Genomic DNA, 11,947 nt, shown 5'->3' with positions numbered 1-11,947 from the left:
CTCCAACTCGGTTTTACAGTGAAAACGGCAGGCACTTCATACCGGCACTAGGAAACAGACTGAGAAACCAGAGTAAGTGTTTCTCCTGCAACCCGTTCCCTTGGTGCTGGATGAAAGAACGTCTCTACACATGCTCAGTTCTGAGAGATAAGTGTGTGTGAAAGCCTTCCTTCACCTAGCTTGAAGGGAACACAAAGTTTCTTTTCAGTTGCCAACTCCACTCCATACATATATATGGGGAGGTACAAGCCCAAACTCGGTTTTACAGTGAAAACGGCAGGCACTTCAAACCGGCACTAGGAAACAGACTCAGAAACCAGAGTTAATGTTTCTCCTTCAACCCGATCCCATGGTGCTGGATGAACGAACGTCTCTCCACATGCTCAGTTCTGAGAGATAAGTGTGTGTGAAAGCCGTCCTTCACCTAGCTTGAAGGGAACACAAAGTTTCTTTTCAGTTGCCAACTCCAGTCCATACATATATATGGGGAGGTACAAGCTCCAACTCGGTTTTACAGTGAAAACGGCAGGCACTTCAAACCGGCACTAGGAAACAGACTCAGAAACCAGAGTAAGTGTTTCTCCTGTAACCCGATCCCTTGGTGCTGGATGAACGAACGTCTCTCCACATGCTCAGTTCTGAGAGATAAGTGTGTGTGAAAGCCGTCCTTCACATAGCTTGAAGGGAACACAAAGTTTCTTTTCAGTTGCCAACTCCACTCCATATATGTATATGGGGAGGTACAAGCTCCAACTCGGTTTTACAGTGAAAACGGCAGGCTCTTCATACCGGCACTAGGAAACAGACTGAGAAACCAGAGTAAGTTTTCAACTGCAACCCGTTCCCTTGGTGCTGGATGAACGAACGTCTCTCCACATGCTCAGTTCTGAGAGATAAGTGTGTGTGAAAGCCGTCCTTCACCTAGCTTGAAGGGAACACAAAGTTTCTATTCAGTTGCCAACTCCACTCCATACATATATATGGGGAGGTACAAGCTCCAACTCGGTTTTACAGTGAAAACGGCAGGCACATCAAACCGGCACTAGGAAACAGACTCAGAAACCAGAGTAAGTGTTTCTCCTGCAACCCGTTCCCTTGGTGCTGGATGAACGAACGTCTCTCCACATGCTCAGTTCTGAGAGATAAGTGAGTGTGAAAACCGTCCTTCACCTAGCTTGAAGGGAACATAAAGTTTCTTTTCAGTTGCCAAATCCACTCCATATATGTATATGGGGAGGTACAAGCTCCAACTCGGTTTTACAGTGAAAACGGCAGGCACTTCATACCGGCACTAGGAAACAGACTGAGAAACCAGAGTAAGTGTTTCTCCTGCAACCCGTTCCCTTGGTGCTGGATGAAAGAACGTCTCTACACATGCTCAGTTCTGAGAGATAAGTGTGTGTGAAAGCCTTCCTTCACCTAGCTTGAAGGGAACACAAAGTTTCTTTTCAGTTGCCAACTCCACTCCATACATATATATGGGGAGGTACAAGCCCAAACTCGGTTTTACAGTGAAAACGGCAGGCACTTCAAACCGGCACTAGGAAACAGACTCAGAAACCAGAGTTAATGTTGCTCCTTCAACCCGATCCCATGGTGCTGGATGAACGAACGTCTCTCCACATGCTCAGTTCTGAGAGATAAGTGTGTGTGAAAGCCGTCCTTCACCTAGCTTGAAGGGAACACAAAGTTTCTTTTCAGTTGCCAACTCCAGTCCATACATATATATGGGGAGGTACAAGCTCCAACTCGGTTTTACAGTGAAAACGGCAGGCACTTCAAACCGGCACTAGGAAACAGACTCAGAAACCAGAGTAAGTGTTTCTCCTGTAACCCGATCCCTTGGTGCTGGATGAACGAACGTCTCTCCACATGCTCAGTTCTGAGAGATAAGTGTGTGTGAAAGCCGTCCTTCACATAGCTTGAAGGGAACACAAAGTTTCTTTTCAGTTGCCAACTCCACTCCATATATGTATATGGGGAGGTACAAGCTCCAACTCGGTTTTACAGTGAAAACGGCAGGCTCTTCATACCGGCACTAGGAAACAGACTCAGAAACCAGAGTAAGTTTTCTCCTGCAACCCGTTCCCTTGGTGCTGGATGAACGAACGTCTCTCCACATGCTCATTTCTGAGAGATAAGTGTGTGTGAAAGCCGTCCTTCACCTAGCTTGAAGGGAACACAAAGTTTCTTTTCAGTTGCCAGCTCCACTCCATACATATATATGGGGAGGTACAAGCTCCAACTCGGTTTTACAGTGAAAACGGCAGGCACTTCAAACCGGCACTAGGAAACAGACTGAGACACCAGAGAAAGTGTTTCTCCTGCAAACCGTTCCCTTGGTGCTGGATGAACGAACGTCTCTCCACATGCTCAGTTCTGAGAGATAAGTGTGTGTGAAAGCCGTCCTTCACCTAGCTTGAAGGGAACACAAAGTTTCTTTTCAGTTGCCAACTCCACTCCATACATATATATGGGGAGGTACAAGCTCCAACTCGGTTTTACAGTGAAAACGGCAGGCACTTCAAACCGGCACTAGGAAACAGACTCAGAAACCAGAGTAAGTGTTTCTCCTGCAACCCGATCCCTTGGTGCTGGATGAACGAACGTCTCTCCACATGCTCAGTTCTGAGAGATAAGTGTGTGTGAAAGCCGTCCTTCACCTAGCTTGAATGGAACACAAAGTTTCTTTTCAGTTGCCAACTCCACTCCATACATATATATGGGGAGGTACAAGCTCCAACTCGGTTTTACAGTGAAAACGGCAGGCACTTCAAACCGGCACTAGGAAACAGACTCAGAAACCAGAGTAAGTGTTTCTCCTGCAACCCGATCCCTTGGTGCTGGATGAACGAACGTCTCTCCACATGCTCAGTTCTGAGAGATAAGTGTGTGTGAAAGCCGTCCTTCACATAGCTTGAAGGGAACACAAAGTTTCTTTTCAGTTGCCAACTCCACTCCATATATGTATATGGGGAGGTACAAGCTCCAACTCGGTTTTACAGTGAAAACGGCAGGCTCTTCATACCGGCACTAGGAAACAGACTGAGAAACCAGAGTAAGTTTTCAACTGCAACCCGTTCCCTTGGTGCTGGATGAACGAACGTCTCTCCACATGCTCAGTTCTGAGAGATAAGTGTGTGTGAAAGCCGTCCTTCACCTAGCTTGAAGGGAACACAAAGTTTCTATTCAGTTGCCAACTCCACTCCATACATATATATGGGGAGGTACAAGCTCCAACTCGGTTTTACAGTGAAAACGGCAGGCACATCAAACCGGCACTAGGAAACAGACTCAGAAACCAGAGTAAGTGTTTCTCCTGCAACCCGTTCCCTTGGTGCTGGATGAACGAACGTCTCTCCACATGCTCAGTTCTGAGAGATAAGTGAGTGTGAAAACCGTCCTTCACCTAGCTTGAAGGGAACATAAAGTTTCTTTTCAGTTGCCAAATCCACTCCATATATGTATATGGGGAGGTACAAGCTCCAACTCGGTTTTACAGTGAAAACGGCAGGCACTTCATACCGGCACTAGGAAACAGACTGAGAAACCAGAGTAAGTGTTTCTCCTGCAACCCGTTCCCTTGGTGCTGGATGAAAGAACGTCTCTACACATGCTCAGTTCTGAGAGATAAGTGTGTGTGAAAGCCGTCCTTCACATAGCTTGAAGGGAACACAAAGTTTCTTTTCAGTTGCCAACTCCACTCCATACATATATATGGGGGGTACAAGCCCAAACTCGGTTTTACAGTGAAAACGGCAGGCACTTCAAACCGGCACTAGGAAACAGACTCAGAAACCAGAGTTAATGTTTCTCCTTCAACCCGATCCCATGGTGCTGGATGAACGAACGTCTCTCCACATGCTCAGTTCTGAGAGATAAGTGTGTGTGAAAGCCGTCCTTCACCTAGCTTGAAGGGAACACAAAGTTTCTTTTCAGTTGCCAACTCCAGTCCATACATATATATGGGGAGGTACAAGCTCCAACTCGGTTTTACAGTGAAAACGGCAGGCACTTCAAACCGGCACTAGGAAACAGACTCAGAAACCAGAGTAAGTGTTTCTCCTGTAACCCGATCCCTTGGTGCTGGATGAACGAACGTCTCTCCACATGCTCAGTTCTGAGAGATAAGTGTGTGTGAAAGCCGTCCTTCACCTAGCTTGAAGGGAACACAAAGTTTCTTTTCAGTTGCCAACTCCACTCCATATATGTATATGGGGAGGTACAAGCTCCAACTCGGTTTTACAGTGAAAACGGCAGGCTCTTCATACCGGCACTAGGAAACAGACTGAGAAACCAGAGTAAGTTTTCTCCTGCAAACCGTTCCCTTGGTGCTGGATGAACGAACGTCTCTCCACATGCTCATTTCTGAGAGATAAGTGTGTGTGAAAGCCGTCCTTCACCTAGCTTGAAGGGAACACAAAGTTTCTTTTCAGTTGCCAACTCCACTCCATACATATATATGGGGAGGTACAAGCTCCAACTCGGTTTTACAGTGAAAACGGCAGGCACTTCAAACCGGCACTAGGAAACAGACTGAGACACCAGAGTAAGTGTTTCTCCTGCAAACCGTTCCCTTGGTGCTGGATGAACGAACGTCTCTCCACATGCTCAGTTCTGAGAGATAAGTGTGTGTGAAAGCCGTCCTTCACCTAGCTTGAAGGGAACACAAAGTTTCTTTTCAGTTGCCAACTCCACTCCATACATATATATGGGGAGGTACAAGCTCCAACTCGGTTTTACAGTGAAAACGGCAGGCACTTCAAACCGGCACTAGGAAACAGACTCAGAAACCAGAGTAAGTGTTTCTCCTGCAACCCGATCCCTTGGTGCTGGATGAACGAACGTCTCTCCACATGCTCAGTTCTGAGAGATAAGTGTGTGTGAAAGCCGTCCTTCACCTAGCTTGAAGGGAACACAAAGTTTCTTTTCAGTTGCCAACTCCACTCCATACATATATATGGGGAGGTACAAGCTCCAACTCGGTTTTACAGTGAAAACGGCAGGCACTTCAAACCGGCACTAGGAAACAGACTCAGAAACCAGAGTAAGTGTTTCTCCTGCAACCCGATCCCTTGGTGCTGGATGAACGAACGTCTCTCCACATGCTCAGTTCTGAGAGATAAGTGTGTGTGAAAGCCGTCCTTCACATAGCTTGAAGGGAACACAAAGTTTCTTTTCAGTTGCCAACTCCACTCCATATATGTATATGGGGAGGTACAATCTCCAACTCGGTTTTACAGTGAAAACGGCAGGCTCTTCATACCGGCACTAGGAAACAGACTGAGAAACCAGAGTAAGTTTTCAACTGCAACCCGTTCCCTTGGTGCTGGATGAACGAACGTCTCTCCACATGCTCAGTTCTGAGAGATAAGTGTGTGTGAAAGCCGTCCTTCACCTAGCTTGAAGGGAACACAAAGTTTCTATTCAGTTGCCAACTCCACTCCATACATATATATGGGGAGGTACAAGCTCCAACTCGGTTTTACAGTGAAAACGGCAGGCACATCAAACCGGCACTAGGAAACAGACTCAGAAACCAGAGTAAGTGTTTCTCCTGCAACCCGTTCCCTTGGTGCTGGATGAACGAACGTCTCTCCACATGCTCAGTTCTGAGAGATAAGTGAGTGTGAAAACCGTCCTTCACCTAGCTTGAAGGGAACATAAAGTTTCTTTTCAGTTGCCAAATCCACTCCATATATGTATATGGGGAGGTACAAGCTCCAACTCGGTTTTACAGTGAAAACGGCAGGCACTTCATACCGGCACTAGGAAACAGACTGAGAAACCAGAGTAAGTTTTCTCCTGCAACCCGTTCCCTTGGTGCTGGATGAAAGAACGTCTCTCCACATGCTCAGTTCTGAGAGATAAGTGTGTGTGAAAGCCTTCCTTCACCTAGCTTGAAGGGAACACAAAGTTTCTTTTCAGTTGCCAACTCCACTCCATACATATATATGGGGAGGTACAAGCCCAAACTCGGTTTTACAGTGAAAACGGCAGGCACTTCAAACCGGCACTAGGAAACAGACTCAGAAACCAGAGTTAATGTTTCTCCTTCAACCCGATCCCATGGTGCTGGATGAACGAACGTCTCTCCACATGCTCAGTTCTGAGAGATAAGTGTGTTTGAAAGCCGTCCTTCACCTAGCTTGAAGGGAACACAAAGTTTCTTTTCAGTTGCCAACTCCAGTCCATACATATATATGGGGAGGTACAAGCTCCAACTCGGTTTTACAGTGAAAACGGCAGGCACTTCAAACCGGCACTAGGAAACAGACTCAGAAACCAGAGTAAGTGTTTCTCCTGTAACCCGATCCCTTGGTGCTGGATGAACGAACGTCTCTCCACATGCTCAGTTCTGAGAGATAAGTGTGTGTGAAAGCCGTCCTTCACATAGCTTGAAGGGAACACAAAGTTTCTTTTCAGTTGCCAACTCCACTCCATATATGTATATGGGGAGGTACAAGCTCCAACTCGGTTTTACAGTGAAAACGGCAGGCTCTTCATACCGGCACTAGGAAACAGACTGAGAAACCAGAGTAAGTTTTCTCCTGCAACCCGTTCCCTTGGTGCTGGATGAACGAACGTCTCTCCACATGCTCATTTCTGAGAGATAAGTGTGTGTGAAAGCCGTCCTTCACCTAGCTTGAAGGGAACACAAAGTTTCTTTTCAGTTGCCAACTCCACTGCATACATATATATGGGGAGGTACAAGCTCCAACTCGGTTTTACAGTGAAAACGGCAGGCACTTCAAACCGGCACTAGGAAACAGACTGAGACACCAGAGTAAGTGTTTCTCCTGCAAACCGTTCCCTTGGTGCTGGATGAACGAACGTCTCTCCACATGCTCAGTTCTGAGAGATAAGTGTGTGTGAAAGCCGTCCTTCACCTAGCTTGAAGGGAACACAAAGTTTCTTTTCAGTTGCCAACTCCACTCCATACATATATATGGGGAGGTACAAGCTCCAACTCGGTTTTACAGTGAAAACGGCAGGCACTTCAAACCGGCACTAGGAAACAGACTCAGAAACCAGAGTAAGTGTTTCTCCTGCAACCCGATCCCTTGGTGCTGGATGAACGAACGTCTCTCCACATGCTCAGTTCTGAGAGATAAGTGTGTGTGAAAGCCGTCCTTCACCTAGCTTGAAGGGAACACAAAGTTTCTTTTCAGTTGCCAACTCCAGTCCATACATATATATGGGGAGGTACAAGCTCCAACTCGGTTTTACAGTGAAAACGGCAGGCACTTCAAACCGGCACTAGGAAACAGACTCAGAAACCAGAGTAAGTGTTTCTCCTGTAACCCGATCCCTTGGTGCTGGATGAACGAACGTCTCTCCACATGCTCAGTTCTGAGAGATAAGTGTGTGTGAAAGCCGTCCTTCACATAGCTTGAAGGGAACACAAAGTTTCTTTTCAGTTGCCAACTCCACTCCATATATGTATATGGGGAGGTACAAGCTCCAACTCGGTTTTACAGTGAAAACGGCAGGCTCTTCATACCGGCACTAGGAAACAGACTGAGAAACCAGAGTAAGTTTTCTCCTGCAACCCGTTCCCTTGGTGCTGGATGAACGAACGTCTCTCCACATGCTCATTTCTGAGAGATAAGTGTGTGTGAAAGCCGTCCTTCACCTAGCTTGAAGGGAACACAAAGTTTCTTTTCAGTTGCCAACTCCACTGCATACATATATATGGGGAGGTACAAGCTCCAACTCGGTTTTACAGTGAAAACGGCAGGCACTTCAAACCGGCCCTAGGAAACAGACTGAGACACCAGAGTAAGTGTTTCTCCTGCAAACCGTTCCCTTGGTGCTGGATGAACGAACGTCTCTCCACATGCTCAGTTCTGAGAGATAAGTGTGTGTGAAAGCCGTCCTTCACCTAGCTTGAAGGGAACACAAAGTTTCTTTTCAGTTGCCAACTCCACTCCATACATATATATGGGGAGGTACAAGCTCCAACTCGGTTTTACAGTGAAAACGGCAGGCACTTCAAACCGGCACTAGGAAACAGACTCAGAAACCAGAGTAAGTGTTTCTCCTGCAACCCGATCCCTTGGTGCTGGATGAACGAACGTCTCTCCACATGCTCAGTTCTGAGAGATAAGTGTGTGTGAAAGCCGTCCTTCACCTAGCTTGAAGGGAACACAAAGTTTCTTTTCAGTTGCCAACTCCACTCCATACATATATATGGGGAGGTACAAGCTCCAACTCGGTTTTACAGTGAAAACAGCAGGCACTTCAAACCGGCACTAGGAAACAGACTCAGAAACCAGAGTAAGTGTTTCTCCTGCAACCCGATCCCTTGGTGCTGGATGAACGAACGTCTCTCCACATGCTCAGTTCTGAGAGATAAGTGTGTGTGAAAGCCGTCCTTCACATAGCTTGAAGGGAACACAAAGTTTCTTTTCAGTTGCCAACTCCACTCCATATATGTATATGGGGAGGTACAATCTCCAACTCGGTTTTACAGTGAAAACGGCAGGCTCTTCATACCGGCACTAGGAAACAGACTGAGAAACCAGAGTAAGTTTTCAACTGCAACCCGTTCCCTTGGTGCTGGATGAACGAACGTCTCTCCACATGCTCAGTTCTGAGAGATAAGTGTGTGTGAAAGCCGTCCTTCACCTAGCTTGAAGGGAACACAAAGTTTCTATTCAGTTGCCAACTCCACTCCATACATATATATGGGGAGGTACAAGCTCCAACTCGGTTTTACAGTGAAAACGGCAGGCACATCAAACCGGCACTAGGAAACAGACTCAGAAACCAGAGTAAGTGTTTCTCCTGCAACCCGTTCCCTTGGTGCTGGATGAACGAACGTCTCTCCACATGCTCAGTTCTGAGAGATAAGTGAGTGTGAAAACCGTCCTTCACCTAGCTTGAAGGGAACATAAAGTTTCTTTTCAGTTGCCAAATCCACTCCATATATGTATATGGGGAGGTACAAGCTCCAACTCGGTTTTACAGTGAAAACGGCAGGCACTTCATACCGGCACTAGGAAACAGACTGAGAAACCAGAGTAAGTTTTCTCCTGCAACCCGTTCCCTTGGTGCTGGATGAAAGAACGTCTCTCCACATGCTCAGTTCTGAGAGATAAGTGTGTGTGAAAGCCTTCCTTCACCTAGCTTGAAGGGAACACAAAGTTTCTTTTCAGTTGCCAACTCCACTCCATACATATATATGGGGAGGTACAAGCCCAAACTCGGTTTTACAGTGAAAACGGCAGGCACTTCAAACCGGCACTAGGAAACAGACTCAGAAACCAGAGTTAATGTTTCTCCTTCAACCCGATCCCATGGTGCTGGATGAACGAACGTCTCTCCACATGCTCAGTTCTGAGAGATAAGTGTGTTTGAAAGCCGTCCTTCACCTAGCTTGAAGGGAACACAAAGTTTCTTTTCAGTTGCCAACTCCAGTCCATACATATATATGGGGAGGTACAAGCTCCAACTCGGTTTTACAGTGAAAACGGCAGGCACTTCAAACCGGCACTAGGAAACAGACTCAGAAACCAGAGTAAGTGTTTCTCCTGTAACCCGATCCCTTGGTGCTGGATGAACGAACGTCTCTCCACATGCTCAGTTCTGAGAGATAAGTGTGTGTGAAAGCCGTCCTTCACATAGCTTGAAGGGAACACAAAGTTTCTTTTCAGTTGCCAACTCCACTCCATATATGTATATGGGGAGGTACAAGCTCCAACTCGGTTTTACAGTGAAAACGGCAGGCTCTTCATACCGGCACTAGGAAACAGACTGAGAAACCAGAGTAAGTTTTCTCCTGCAACCCGTTCCCTTGGTGCTGGATGAACGAACGTCTCTCCACATGCTCATTTCTGAGAGATAAGTGTGTGTGAAAGCCGTCCTTCACCTAGCTTGAAGGGAACACAAAGTTTCTTTTCAGTTGCCAACTCCACTGCATACATATATATGGGGAGGTACAAGCTCCAACTCGGTTTTACAGTGAAAACGGCAGGCACTTCAAACCGGCACTAGGAAACAGACTGAGACACCAGAGTAAGTGTTTCTCCTGCAAACCGTTCCCTTGGTGCTGGATGAACGAACGTCTCTCCACATGCTCAGTTCTGAGAGATAAGTGTGTGTGAAAGCCGTCCTTCACCTAGCTTGAAGGGAACACAAAGTTTCTTTTCAGTTGCCAACTCCACTCCATACATATATATGGGGAGGTACAAGCTCCAACTCGGTTTTACAGTGAAAACGGCAGGCACTTCAAACCGGCACTAGGAAACAGACTCAGAAACCAGAGTAAGTGTTTCTCCTGCAACCCGATCCCTTGGTGCTGGATGAACGAACGTCTCTCCACATGCTCAGTTCTGAGAGATAAGTGTGTGTGAAAGCCGTCCTTCACCTAGCTTGAAGGGAACACAAAGTTTCTTTTCAGTTGCCAACTCCAGTCCATACATATATATGGGGAGGTACAAGCTCCAACTCGGTTTTACAGTGAAAACGGCAGGCACTTCAAACCGGCACTAGGAAACAGACTCAGAAACCAGAGTAAGTGTTTCTCCTGTAACCCGATCCCTTGGTGCTGGATGAACGAACGTCTCTCCACATGCTCAGTTCTGAGAGATAAGTGTGTGTGAAAGCCGTCCTTCACATAGCTTGAAGGGAACACAAAGTTTCTTTTCAGTTGCCAACTCCACTCCATATATGTATATGGGGAGGTACAAGCTCCAACTCGGTTTTACAGTGAAAACGGCAGGCTCTTCATACCGGCACTAGGAAACAGACTGAGAAACCAGAGTAAGTTTTCTCCTGCAACCCGTTCCCTTGGTGCTGGATGAACGAACGTCTCTCCACATGCTCATTTCTGAGAGATAAGTGTGTGTGAAAGCCGTCCTTCACCTAGCTTGAAGGGAACACAAAGTTTCTTTTCAGTTGCCAACTCCACTGCATACATATATATGGGGAGGTACAAGCTCCAACTCGGTTTTACAGTGAAAACGGCAGGCACTTCAAACCGGCACTAGGAAACAGACTGAGACACCAGAGTAAGTGTTTCTCCTGCAAACCGTTCCCTTGGTGCTGGATGAACGAACGTCTCTCCACATGCTCAGTTCTGAGAGATAAGTGTGTGTGAAAGCCGTCCTTCACCTAGCTTGAAGGGAACACAAAGTTTCTTTTCAGTTGCCAACTCCACTCCATACATATATATGGGGAGGTACAAGCTCCAACTCGGTTTTACAGTGAAAACGGCAGGCACTTCAAACCGGCACTAGGAAACAGACTCAGAAACCAGAGTAAGTGTTTCTCCTGCAACCCGATCCCTTGGTGCTGGATGAACGAACGTCTCTCCACATGCTCAGTTCTGAGAGATAAGTGTGTGTGAAAGCCGTCCTTCACATAGCTTGAAGGGAACACAAAGTTTCTTTTCAGTTGCCAACTCCACTCCATATATGTATATGGGGAGGTACAAGTTCCAACTCGGTTTTACACTGAAAACGGCAGGCTCTTCATACCGGCACTAGGAAACAGACTGAGAAACCAGAGTAAGTTTTCAACTGCAACCCGTTCCCTTGGTGCTGGATGAACGAACGTCTCTCCACATGCTCAGTTCTGAGAGATAAGTGTGTGTGAAAGCCGTCCTTCACCTAGCTTGAAGGGAACACAAAGTTTCTATTCAGTTGCCAACTCCACTCCATACATATATATGGGGAGGTACAAGCTCCAACTCGGTTTTACAGTGAAAACGGCAGGCACATCAAACCGGCACTAGGAAACAGACTCAGAAACCAGAGTAAGTGTTTCTCCTGCAACCCGTTCCCTTGGTGCTGGATGAACGAACGTCTCTCCACATGCTCAGTTCTGAGAGATAAGTGAGTGTGAAAACCGTCCTTCACCTAGCTTGAAGGGAACATAAAGTTTCTTTTCAGTTGCCAAATCCACTCCATATATGTATATGGGGAGGTACAAGCTCCAACTC

The sequence above is a fragment of the Vicugna pacos genome, chromosome 14, assembly GCF_048564905.1.
Source record: "Vicugna pacos chromosome 14, VicPac4, whole genome shotgun sequence".
NCBI classification, from domain to species: Eukaryota; Metazoa; Chordata; class Mammalia; order Artiodactyla; family Camelidae; genus Vicugna; species Vicugna pacos.
Note: the sequence above shows the minus strand (reverse complement) of the source record.